The following is a 14,128-nucleotide window of genomic DNA, read 5'->3' on the forward strand; positions in this document are numbered from 1 at the left end:
GCACATTTGGCACCATATAGTTCACAAAGCACTTTTTAGGACCTATATAACTAATGTATAGTGCAAATTTTTTAGTTAAGTTCTTTTAACGATAACAGACAAACCTATCATTGGTTAACTGTTATACTTTCATTATTTACTTATTAGACTCTAATAAAAATTTTGAGACCCGTTAGAACTTTTTGCAATGTGAATTGCACATTTGGCACCATATAGTTCACAAAGCACTTTTTAGGACCTATATAACTAATGTATAGTGCAAATTTTTTAGTTAAGTTCTTTTAACGATAACAGACAAACCTTTCATTGGTTAACTGTTATACTTTTATTATTTACTTATTAGACTCTAATAAACATTTTGATACCAGTTAGAACTTTTTGCAATGTGAATTGCACATTTGGCACCATATTGTTCACTAGGTACTTTTTAGGACCTATATAACTAATAAATAGTGCAAATTTTTTAGTTAAGTTCTTTTAACGATAACAGACAAACCTTTTATTGGTTAACTGTTATACTTTTATTATTTACTTATTAGACTCTAATAAACATTTAGAGACCAGTTAGAACTTTTTGCAATGTGAATTGCACATTTGGCACCATATAGTTCACAAAGCACTTTTTAGGACCTATATAACTAATGTATAGTGCAAATTTTTTAGTTAAGTTCTTTTAACGATAACAGACAAACCTTTCATTGGTTAACTGTTATACTTTTATTATTTACTTATTAGACTCTAATAAACATTTTGAGACCCGTTAGAACTTTTTGCAATGTGAATTGCACATTTGGCACCATATAGTTCAAAAGGTACTTTTCAGGACCTATATAACTAATGTATAGTGCAAAATTTTTAGTTAAGTTCTTTTAACGATAACAGACAAACCTTTCATTGGTTAACTGTTATACTTTTATTATTTACTTATTAGACTCTAATAAACATTTTGAGACCAGTTAGAACTTTTTGCAATGTGAATTGCACATTTGGCACCATATTGTTCACAAAATACTTTTTAGGACCTATATAACTAATGTATAGTGCAAATTTTTTAGTTAAGTTCTTTTAACGATAACAGACAAACCTTTCATTGGTTAACTGTTATACTTTTATTATTTACTTATTAGACTCTAATAAACATTTTGATACCAGTTAGAACTTTTTGCAATGTGAATTGCACATTTGGCACCATATTGTTCACAAGGTACTTTTTAGGACCTATATAACTAATGTATAGTGCAAATTTTTTAGTTAAGTTCTTTTAACGATAACAGACAAAGCTTTTATTGGTTAACTGTTATACTTTTATTATTTACTTATTAGACTCTAATAAACATTTTGAGACCAGTTAGAACTTTTTGCAATGTGAATTGCACATTTGGCACCATATAGTTCACAAGGCACTTTTTAGGACCTATATAACTAATGTATAGTGCAAATTTTTTAGTTAAGTTCTTTTAACGATAACAGACAAACCTTTCATTGGTTAACTGTTATACTTTTATTATTTACTTATTAGACTCTAATAAACATTTAGAGACCCGTTAGAACTTTTTGCAATGTGAATTGCACATTTGGCACCATATAGTTCACAAAGCACTTTTTAGGACCTATATAACTAATGTATAGTGCAAATTTTTTAGTTAAGTTCTTTTAACGATAACAGACAAACCTTTCATTGGTTAACTGTTATACTTTTATTATTTACTTATTAGACTCTAATAAACATTTTGATACCAGTTAGAACTTTTTGCAATGTGAATTGCACATTTGGCACCATATTGTTCACAAGGTACTTTTTAGGACCTATATAACTAATGTATAGTGCAAATTTTTTAGTTAAGTTCTTTTAACGATAACAGACAAAGCTTTTATTGGTTAACTGTTATACTTTTATTATTTACTTATTAGACTCTAATAAACATTTTGAGACCAGTTAGAACTTTTTGCAATGTGAATTGCACATTTGGCACCATATAGTTCACAAGGCACTTTTTAGGACCTATATAACTAATGTATAGTGCAAATTTTTTAGTTAAGTTCTTTTAACGATAACAGACAAACCTTTCATTGGTTAACTGTTATACTTTTATTATTTACTTATTAGACTCTAATAAACATTTAGAGACCCGTTAGAACTTTTTGCAATGTGAATTGCACATTTGGCACCATATAGTTCACAAAGCACTTTTTAGGACCTATATAACTAATGTATAGTGCAAATTTTTTAGTTAAGTTCTTTTAACGATAACAGACAAACCTTTCATTAGTTAACTGTTATACTTTTATTATTTACTTATTAGACTCTAATAAACATTTAGAGGCCCGTTAGAACTTTTTGCAATGTGAATTGCACATTTGGCACCATATAGTTCACAAAGCACTTTTTAGGACCTATATAACTAATGTATAGTGCAAATTTTTTAGTTAAGTTCTTTTAACGATAACAGACAAACCTTTCATTGGTTAACTGTTATACTTTTATTATTTACTTATTAGACTCTAATAAACATTTTGAGACCAGTTAGAACTTTTTGCAATGTGAATTGCACATTTGGCACCATATTGTTCACAAGGTACTTTTTAGGACCTATGTAACTAATGTATAGTGCAAATTTTTTAGTTAAGTTCTTTTAACAATAACAGACAAACCGTTCATTGGTTAACTGTTATACTTTTATTATTTACTTATTAGACTCTAATAAACATTTTGAGACCAGTTAGAACTTTTTGCAATGTGAATTGCACATTTGGCACCATATAGTTCACAAAGCACTTTTTAGGACCTATATAACTAATGTATAGTGCAAATTTTTTAGTTAAGTTCTTTTAACGATAACAGACAAACCGTTCATTGGTTAACTGTTATACTTTTATTATTTACTTATTAGACTCTAATAAACATTTAGAGACCCGTTAGAACTTTTTGCAATGTGAATTGCACATTTGGCACCATATAGTTCACAAAGCACTTTTTAGGACCTATATAACTAATGTATAGTGCAAATTTTTTAGTTAAGTTCTTTTAACGATAACAGACAAACCTATCATTGGTTAACTGTTATACTTTTATTATTTACTTATTAGACTCTAATAAACATTTTGAGACCCGTTAGAACTTTTTGCAATGTGAATTGCACATTTGGCACCATATAGTTCACAAAGCACTTTTTAGGACCTATATAACTAATGTATAGTGCAAATTTTTTAGTTAAGTTCTTTTAACGATAACAGACAAACCTTTCATTGGTTAACTGTTATACTTTAATTATTTATTTATTAGGCTCTAATAAACATTTTGAGACCAGTTAGAAATTTTTGCAATGTGAATTGCACATTTGGCACCATATTGTTCACTAGGTACTTTTTAGGACCTATATAACTAATGTATAGTGCAAATTTTTTAGTTAAGTTCTTTTAACGATAACAGACAAACCTTTCATTGGTTAACTGTTATACTTTTATTATTTACTTATTAGACTCTAATAAACATTTTGAGACCAGTTAGAACTTTTTGCAATGTGAATTGCACATTTGGCACCATATTGTTCACTAGGTACTTTTTAGGACCTATATAACTAATGTATAGTGCAAATTTTTTAGTTAAGTTCTTTTAACGATAACAGACAAACCTTTTATTGGTTAACTGTTATACTTTTATTATTTACTTATTAGACTCTAATAAACATTTAGAGACCCGTTAGAACTTTTTGCAATGTGAATTGCACATTTGGCACCATATAGTTCACAAAGCACTTTTTAGGACCTATATAACTAATGTATAGTGCAAATTTTTTAGTTAAGTTCTTTTAACGATAACAGACAAACCTTTCATTGGTTAACTGTTATACTTTTATTATTTACTTATTAGACTCTAATAAACATTTTGAGACCCGTTAGAACTTTTTGCAATGTGAATTGCACATTTGGCACCATATAGTTCACAAGGTACTTTTCAGGACCTATATAACTAATGTATAGTGCAAAATTTTTAGTTAAGTTCTTTTAACGATAACAGACAAACCTTTCATTGGTTAACTGTTATACTTTTATTATTTACTTATTAGACTCTAATAAACATTTTGAGACCAGTTAGAACTTTTTGCAATGTGAATTGCACATTTGGCACCATATAGTTCACAAGGTACTTTTTAGGACCTATGTAACTAATGTATAGTGCAAATTTTTTAGTTAAGTTCTTTTAACGATAACAGACAAACCTTTCATTGGTTAACTGTTATACTTTTATTATTTACTTATTAGACTCTAATAAACATTTTGAGACCAGTTAGAACTTTTTGCAATGTGAATTGCACATTTGGCACCATATAGTTCACAAAGCACTTTTTAGGACCTATATAACTAATGTATAATGCAAATTTTTTAGTTAAGTTCTTTTAACGATAACAGACAAACCGTTCATTGGTTAACTGTAATACTTTTATTATTTACTTATTAGACTCTAATAAACATTTAGAGACCCGTTAGAACTTTTTGCAATGTGAATTGCACATTTGGCACCATATAGTTCACAAAGCACTTTTTAGGACCTATATAACTAATGTATAGTGCAAATTTTTTAGTTAAGTTCTTTTAACGATAACAGACAAACCTATCATTGGTTAACTGTTATACTTTTATTATTTACTTATTAGGCTCTAATAAACATTTTGAGACCCGTTAGAAGTTTTTGCAATGTGAATTGCACATTTGGCACCATATAGTTCACAAAGCACTTTTTAGGACCTATATAACTAATGTATAGTGCAAATTTTTTAGTTAAGTTCTTTTAACGATAACAGACAAACCTTTCATTGGTTAACTGTTATACTTTTATTATTTACTTATTAGACTCTAATAAACATTTTGAGACCCGTTAGAACTTTTTGCAATGTGAATTGCACATTTGGCACCATATAGTTCACAAGGTACTTTTTAGGACCTATATAACTAATGTATAGTGCAAATTTTTTAGTTAAGTTCTTTTAACGATAACAGACAAACCTATCATTGGTTAACTGTTATACTTTTATTATTTACTTATTAGACTCTAATAAACATTTTGAGACCCGTTAGAACTTTTTGCAATGTGAATTGCACATTTGGCACCATATAGTTCACAAAGCACTTTTTAGGACCTATATAACTAATGTATAGTGCAAATTTTTTAGTTAAGTTCTTTTAACGATAACAGACAAACCTTTCATTGGTTAACTGTTATGCTTTTATTATTTACTTATTAGACTCTAATAAACATTTAGAGACCCGTTAGAACTTTTTGCAATGTGAATTGCACATTTGGCACCATATAGTTCACAAAGCACTTTTTAGGACCTATATAACTAATGTATAGTGCAAATTTTTTAGTTAAGTTCTTTTAACGATAACAGACAAACCTTTCATTGGTTAACTGTTATACTTTTATTATTTACTTATTAGACTCTAATAAACATTTAGAGACCCGTTAGAACTTTTTGCAATGTGAATTGCACATTTGGCACCATATAGTTCACAAAGCACTTTTTAGGACCTATATAACTAATGTATAGTGCAAAATTTTTAGTTAAGTTCTTTTAACGATAACAGACAAACCTTTCATTGGTTAACTGTTATACTTTTATTATTTACTTATTAGACTCTAATAAACATTTTGAGACCAGTTAGAACTTTTTGCAATGTGAATTGCACATTTGGCACCATATAGTTCACAAGGTACTTTTTAGGACCTATGTAACTAATGTATAGTGCAAATTTTTTAGTTAAGTTCTTTTAACGATAACAGACAAACCTTTCATTGGTTAACTGTTATACTTTTATTATTTACTTATTAGACTCTAATAAACATTTTGAGACCAGTTAGAACTTTTTGCAATGTGAATTGCACATTTGGCACCATATAGTTCACAAAGCACTTTTTAGGACCTATATAACTAATGTATAATGCAAATTTTTTAGTTAAGTTCTTTTAACGATAACAGACAAACCGTTCATTGGTTAACTGTTATACTTTTATTATTTACTTATTAGACTCTAATAAACATTTAGAGACCCGTTAGAACTTTTTGCAATGTGAATTGCACATTTGGCACCATATAGTTCACAAAGCACTTTTTAGGACCTATATAACTAATGTATAGTGCAAATTTTTTAGTTAAGTTCTTTTAACGATAACAGACAAACCTATCATTGGTTAACTGTTATACTTTTATTATTTACTTATTAGGCTCTAATAAACATTTTGAGACCCGTTAGAAGTTTTTGCAATGTGAATTGCACATTTGGCACCATATAGTTCACAAAGCACTTTTTAGGACCTATATAACTAATGTATAGTGCAAATTTTTTAGTTAAGTTCTTTTAACGATAACAGACAAACCTTTCATTGGTTAACTGTTATACTTTTATTATTTACTTATTAGACTCTAATAAACATTTTGAGACCCGTTAGAACTTTTTGCAATGTGAATTGCACATTTGGCACCATATAGTTCACAAGGTACTTTTTAGGACCTATATAACTAATGTATAGTGCAAATTTTTTAGTTAAGTTCTTTTAACGATAACAGACAAACCTATCATTGGTTAACTGTTATACTTTTATTATTTACTTATTAGACTCTAATAAACATTTTGAGACCCGTTAGAACTTTTTGCAATGTGAATTGCACATTTGGCACCATATAGTTCACAAAGCACTTTTTAGGACCTATATAACTAATGTATAGTGCAAATTTTTTAGTTAAGTTCTTTTAACGATAACAGACAAACCTTTCATTGGTTAACTGTTATACTTTTATTATTTACTTATTAGACTCTAATAAACATTTAGAGACCAGTTAGAACTTTTTGCAATGTGAATTGCACATTTGGCACCATATAGTTCACAAAGCACTTTTTAGGACCTATATAACTAATGTATAGTGCAAATTTTTTAGTTAAGTTCTTTTAACGATAACAGACAAACCTTTCATTGGTTAACTGTTATACTTTTATTATTTACTTATTAGACTCTAATAAACATTTAGAGACCCGTTAGAACTTTTTGCAATGTGAATTGCACATTTGGCACCATATAGTTCACAAGGTACTTTTTAGGACCTATGTAACTAATGTATAGTGCAAATTTTTTAGTTAAGTTCTTTTAACGATAACAGACAAACCTTTCATTGGTTAACTGTTATACTTTTATTATTTACTTATTAGACTCTAATAAACATTTTGAGACCAGTTAGAACTTTTTGCAATGTGAATTGCACATTTGGCACCATATAGTTCACAAAGCACTTTTTAGGACCTATATAACTAATGTATAATGCAAATTTTTTAGTTAAGTTCTTTTAACGATAACAGACAAACCGTTCATTGGTTAACTGTTATACTTTTATTATTTACTTATTAGACTCTAATAAACATTTAGAGACCCGTTAGAACTTTTTGCAATGTGAATTGCACATTTGGCACCATATAGTTCACAAAGCACTTTTTAGGACCTATATAACTAATGTATAGTGCAAATTTTTTAGTTAAGTTCTTTTAACGATAACAGACAAACCTATCATTGGTTAACTGTTATACTTTTATTATTTACTTACTAGGCTCTAATAAACATTTTGAGACCCGTTAGAAGTTTTTGCAATGTGAATTGCACATTTGGCACCATATAGTTCACAAAGCACTTTTTAGGACCTATATAACTAATGTATAGTGCAAATTTTTTAGTTAAGTTCTTTTAACGATAACAGACAAACCTTTCATTGGTTAACTGTTATACTTTTATTATTTACTTATTAGACTCTAATAAACATTTTGAGACCCGTTAGAACTTTTTGCAATGTGAATTGCACATTTGGCACCATATAGTTCACAAGGTACTTTTTAGGACCTATATAACTAATGTATAGTGCAAATTTTTTAGTTAAGTTCTTTTAACGATAACAGACAAACCTATCATTGGTTAACTGTTATACTTTTATTATTTACTTATTAGACTCTAATAAACATTTTGAGACCCGTTAGAACTTTTTGCAATGTGAATTGCACATTTGGCACCATATAGTTCACAAAGCACTTTTTAGGACCTATATAACTAATGTATAGTGCAAATTTTTTAGTTAAGTTCTTTTAACGATAACAGACAAACCTTTCATTGGTTAACTGTTATACTTTTATTATTTACTTATTAGACTCTAATAAACATTTTGAGACCCGTTAGAACTTTTTGCAATGTGAATTGCACATTTGGCACCATATAGTTCACAAAGCACTTTTTAGGACCTATATAACTAATGTATAGTGCAAATTTTTTAGTTAAGTTCTTTTAACGATAACAGACAAACCTTTCATTGGTTAACTGTTATACTTTTATTATTTACTTATTAGACTCTAATAAACATTTAGAGACCCGTTAGAACTTTTTGCAATGTGAATTGCACATTTGGCACCATATAGTTCACAAAGCACTTTTTAGGACCTATATAACTAATGTATAGTGCAAATTTTTTAGTTAAGTTCTTTTAACGATAACAGACAAACCTTTCATTGGTTAACTGTTATACTTTTATTATTTACTTATTAGACTCTAATAAACATTTAGAGACCCGTTAGAACTTTTTGCAATGTGAATTGCACATTTGGCACCATATAGTTCACAAAGCACTTTTTAGGACCTATATAACTAATGTATAGTGCAAATTTTTTAGTTAAGTTCTTTTAACGATAACAGACAAACCTTTCATTGGTTAACTGTTATACTTTTATTATTTACTTATTAGACTCTAATAAACATTTTGATACCAGTTAGAACTTTTTGCAATGTGAATTGCACATTTGGCACCATATTGTTCACTAGGTACTTTTTAGGACCTATATAACTAATAAATAGTGCAAATTTTTTAGTTAAGTTCTTTTAACGATAACAGACAAACCTTTTATTGGTTAACTGTTATACTTTTATTATTTACTTATTAGACTCTAATAAACATTTAGAGACCAGTTAGAACTTTTTGCAATGTGAATTGCACATTTGGCACCATATAGTTCACAAAGCACTTTTTAGGACCTATATAACTAATGTATAGTGCAAATTTTTTAGTTAAGTTCTTTTAACGATAACAGACAAACCTTTCATTGGTTAACTGTTATACTTTTATTATTTACTTATTAGACTCTAATAAACATTTTGAGACCCGTTAGATCTTTTTGCAATGTGAATTGCACATTTGGCACCATATAGTTCAAAAGGTACTTTTCAGGACCTATATAACTAATGTATAGTGCAAATTTTTTAGTTAAGTTCTTTTAACGATAACAGACAAACCTTTCATTGGTTAACTGTTATACTTTTATTATTTACTTATTAGACTCTAATAAACATTTTGAGACCAGTTAGAACTTTTTGCAATGTGAATTGCACATTTGGCACCATATTGTTCACAAAATACTTATTAGGACCTATATAACTAATGTATAGTGCAAATTTTTTAGTTAAGTTCTTTTAACGATAACAGACAAACCTTTCATTGGTTAACTGTTATACTTTTATTATTTACTTATTAGACTCTAATAAACATTTTGAGACCAGTTAGAACTTTTTGCAATGTGAATTGCACATTTGGCACCATATTGTTCACAAGGTACTTTTTAGGACCTATATAACTAATGTATAGTGCAAATTTTTTAGTTAAGTTCTTTTAACGATAACAGACAAAGCTTTTATTGGTTAACTGTTATACTTTTATTATTTACTTATTAGACTCTAATAAACATTTAGAGACCCGTTAGAACTTTTTGCAATGTGAATTGCACATTTGGCACCATATAGTTCACAAAGCACTTTTTAGGACCTATATAACTAATGTATAGTGCAAATTTTTTAGTTAAGTTCTTTTAACGATAACAGACAAACCTTTCATTGGTTAACTGTTATACTTTTATTATTTACTTATTAGACTCTAATAAACATTTAGAGACCCTTTAGAACTTTTTGCAATGTGAATTGCACATTTGGCACCATATAGTTCACAAAGCACTTTTTAGGACCTATATAACTAATGTATAGTGCAAATTTTTTAGTTAAGTTCTTTTAACGATAACAGACAAACCTTTTATTGGTTAACTGTTATACTTTTATTATTTACTTATTAGACTCTAATAAACATTTAGAGACCCGTTAGAACTTTTTGCAATGTGAATTGCACATTTGGCACCATATAGTTCACAAAGCACTTTTTAGGACCTATATAACTAATGTATAGTGCAAATTTTTTAGTTAAGTTCTTTTAACGATAACAGACAAACCTATCATTGGTTAACTGTTATACTTTTATTATTTACTTATTAGACTCTAATAAAAATTTTGAGACCAGTTAGAACTTTTTGCAATGTGAATTGCACATTTGGCACCATATAGTTCACAAAGCACTTTTTAGGACCTATATAACTAATGTATAGTGCAAATTTTTTAGTTAAGTTCTTTTAACGATAACAGACAAACCTTTCATTGGTTAACTGTTATACTTTTATTATTTACTTATTAGACTCTAATAAACATTTTGATACCAGTTAGAACTTTTTGCAATGTGAATTGCACATTTGGCACCATATTGTTCACTAGGTACTTTTTAGGACCTATATAACTAATAAATAGTGCAAATTTTTTAGTTAAGTTCTTTTAACGATAACAGACAAACCTTTTATTGGTTAACTGTTATACTTTTATTATTTACTTATTAGACTCTAATAAACATTTAGAGACCAGTTAGAACTTTTTGCAATGTGAATTGCACATTTGGCACCATATAGTTCACAAAGCACTTTTTAGGACCTATATAACTAATGTATAGTGCAAATTTTTTAGTTAAGTTCTTTTAACGATAACAGACAAACCTTTCATTGGTTAACTGTTATACTTTTATTATTTACTTATTAGACTCTAATAAACATTTTGAGACCCGTTAGAACTTTTTTCAATGTGAATTGCACATTTGGCACCATATAGTTCAAAAGGTACTTTTCAGGACCTATATAACTAATGTATAGTGCAAATTTTTTAGTTAAGTTCTTTTAACGATAACAGACAAACCTTTCATTGGTTAACTGTTATACTTTTATTATTTACTTATTAGACTCTAATAAACATTTTGAGACCAGTTAGAACTTTTTGCAATGTGAATTGCACATTTGGCACCATATTGTTCACAAAATACTTATTAGGACCTATATAACTAATGTATAGTGCAAATTTTTTAGTTAAGTTCTTTTAACGATAACAGACAAACCTTTCATTGGTTAACTGTTATACTTTTATTATTTACTTATTAGACTCTAATAAACATTTTGAGACCAGTTAGAACTTTTTGCAATGTGAATTGCACATTTGGCACCATATTGTTCGCAAGGTACTTTTTAGGACCTATATAACTAATGTATAGTGCAAATTTTTTAGTTAAGTTCTTTTAACGATAACAGACAAAGCTTTTATTGGTTAACTGTTATACTTTTATTATTTACTTATTAGACTCTAATAAACATTTAGAGACCCGTTAGAACATTTTGCAATGTGAATTGCACATTTGGCACCATATAGTTCACAAAGCACTTTTTAGGACCTATATAACTAATGTATAGTGCAAATTTTTTAGTTAAGTTCTTTTAACGATAACAGACAAACCTTTCATTGGTTAACTGTTATACTTTTATTATTTACTTATTAGACTCTAATAAACATTTAGAGACCCTTTAGAACTTTTTGCAATGTGAATTGCACATTTGGCACCATATAGTTCACAAAGCACTTTTTAGGACCTATATAACTAATGTATAGTGCAAATTTTTTAGTTAAGTTCTTTTAACGATAACAGACAAACCTTTCATTGGTTAACTGTTATACTTTTATTATTTACTTATTAGACTCTAATAAACATTTTGAGACCAGTTAGAACTTTTTGCAATGTGAATTGCACATTTGGCACCATATAGTTCACAAGGCACTTTTTAGGACCTATATAACTAATGTAGAGTGCAAATTTTTTAGTTAAGTTCTTTTAACGATAACAGACAAACCTTTCATTGGTTAACTGTTATACTTTTATTATTTACTTATTAGACTCTAATAAACATTTTGAGACCCGTTAGAACTTTTTGCAATGTGAATTGCACATTTGGCACCATAAAGTTCACAAAGCACTTTTTAGGGCCTATATAACTAATGTATAGTGCAAATTTTTTAGTTAAGTTCTTTTAACGATAACAGACAAACCTTTCATTGGTTAACTGTTATACTTTTATTATTTACTTATTAGACTCTAATAAACATTTTGAGATCCGTTAGAACTTTTTGCAATGTGAATTGCACATTTGGCACCATATAGTTCACAAGGTACTTTTTAGGACCTATATAACTAATGTATAGTGCAAATTTTTTAGTTAAGTTCTTTTAACGATAACAGACAAACCTTTTATTGGTTAACTGTTATACTTTTATTATTTACTTATTAGACTCTAATAAACATTTAGAGACCCGTTAGAACTTTTTGCAATGTGAATTGCACATTTGGCACCATATAGTTCACAAAGCACTTTTTAGGACCTATATAACTAATGTATAGTGCAAATTTTTTAGTTAAGTTCTTTTAACGATAACAGACAAACCTATCATTGGTTAACTGTTATACTTTCATTATTTACTTATTAGACTCTAATAAAAATTTTGAGACCCGTTAGAACTTTTTGCAATGTGAATTGCACATTTGGCACCATATAGTTCACAAAGCACTTTTTAGGACCTATATAACTAATGTATAGTGCAAATTTTTTAGTTAAGTTCTTTTAACGATAACAGACAAACCTTTCATTGGTTAACTGTTATACTTTTATTATTTACTTATTAGACTCTAATAAACATTTTGATACCAGTTAGAACTTTTTGCAATGTGAATTGCACATTTGGCACCATATTGTTCACTAGGTACTTTTTAGGACCTATATAACTAATAAATAGTGCAAATTTTTTAGTTAAGTTCTTTTAACGATAACAGACAAACCTTTTATTGGTTAACTGTTATACTTTTATTATTTACTTATTAGACTCTAATAAACATTTAGAGACCAGTTAGAACTTTTTGCAATGTGAATTGCACATTTGGCACCATATAGTTCACAAAGCACTTTTTAGGACCTATATAACTAATGTATAGTGCAAATTTTTTAGTTAAGTTCTTTTAACGATAACAGACAAACCTTTCATTGGTTAACTGTTATACTTTTATTATTTACTTATTAGACTCTAATAAACATTTTGAGACCCGTTAGAACTTTTTGCAATGTGAATTGCACATTTGGCACCATATAGTTCAAAAGGTACTTTTCAGGACCTATATAACTAATGTATAGTGCAAAATTTTTAGTTAAGTTCTTTTAACGATAACAGACAAACCTTTCATTGGTTAACTGTTATACTTTTATTATTTACTTATTAGACTCTAATAAACATTTTGAGACCAGTTAGAACTTTTTGCAATGTGAATTGCACATTTGGCACCATATTGTTCACAAAATACTTTTTAGGACCTATATAACTAATGTATAGTGCAAATTTTTTAGTTAAGTTCTTTTAACGATAACAGACAAACCTTTCATTGGTTAACTGTTATACTTTTATTATTTACTTATTAGACTCTAATAAACATTTTGATACCAGTTAGAACTTTTTGCAATGTGAATTGCACATTTGGCACCATATTGTTCACAAGGTACTTTTTAGGACCTATATAACTAATGTATAGTGCAAATTTTTTAGTTAAGTTCTTTTAACGATAACAGACAAAGCTTTTATTGGTTAACTGTTATACTTTTATTATTTACTTATTAGACTCTAATAAACATTTTGAGACCCGTTAGAACTTTTTGCATTGTGAATTGCACATTTGGCACCATATAGTTCACAAAGCACTTTTTAGGACCTATATAACTAATGTATAGTGCAAATTTTTTAGTTAAGTTCTTTTAACGATAACAGACAAACCTTTCATTGGTTAACTGTTATACTTTTATTATTTACTTATTAGACTCTAATAAACATTTAGAGACCCTTTAGAACTTTTTGCAATGTGAATTGCACATTTGGCACCAT

The sequence above is a fragment of the Clavelina lepadiformis genome, chromosome 3 (assembly GCF_947623445.1).
Source record: "Clavelina lepadiformis chromosome 3, kaClaLepa1.1, whole genome shotgun sequence".
Classification (NCBI taxonomy): domain Eukaryota; kingdom Metazoa; phylum Chordata; class Ascidiacea; order Aplousobranchia; family Clavelinidae; genus Clavelina; species Clavelina lepadiformis.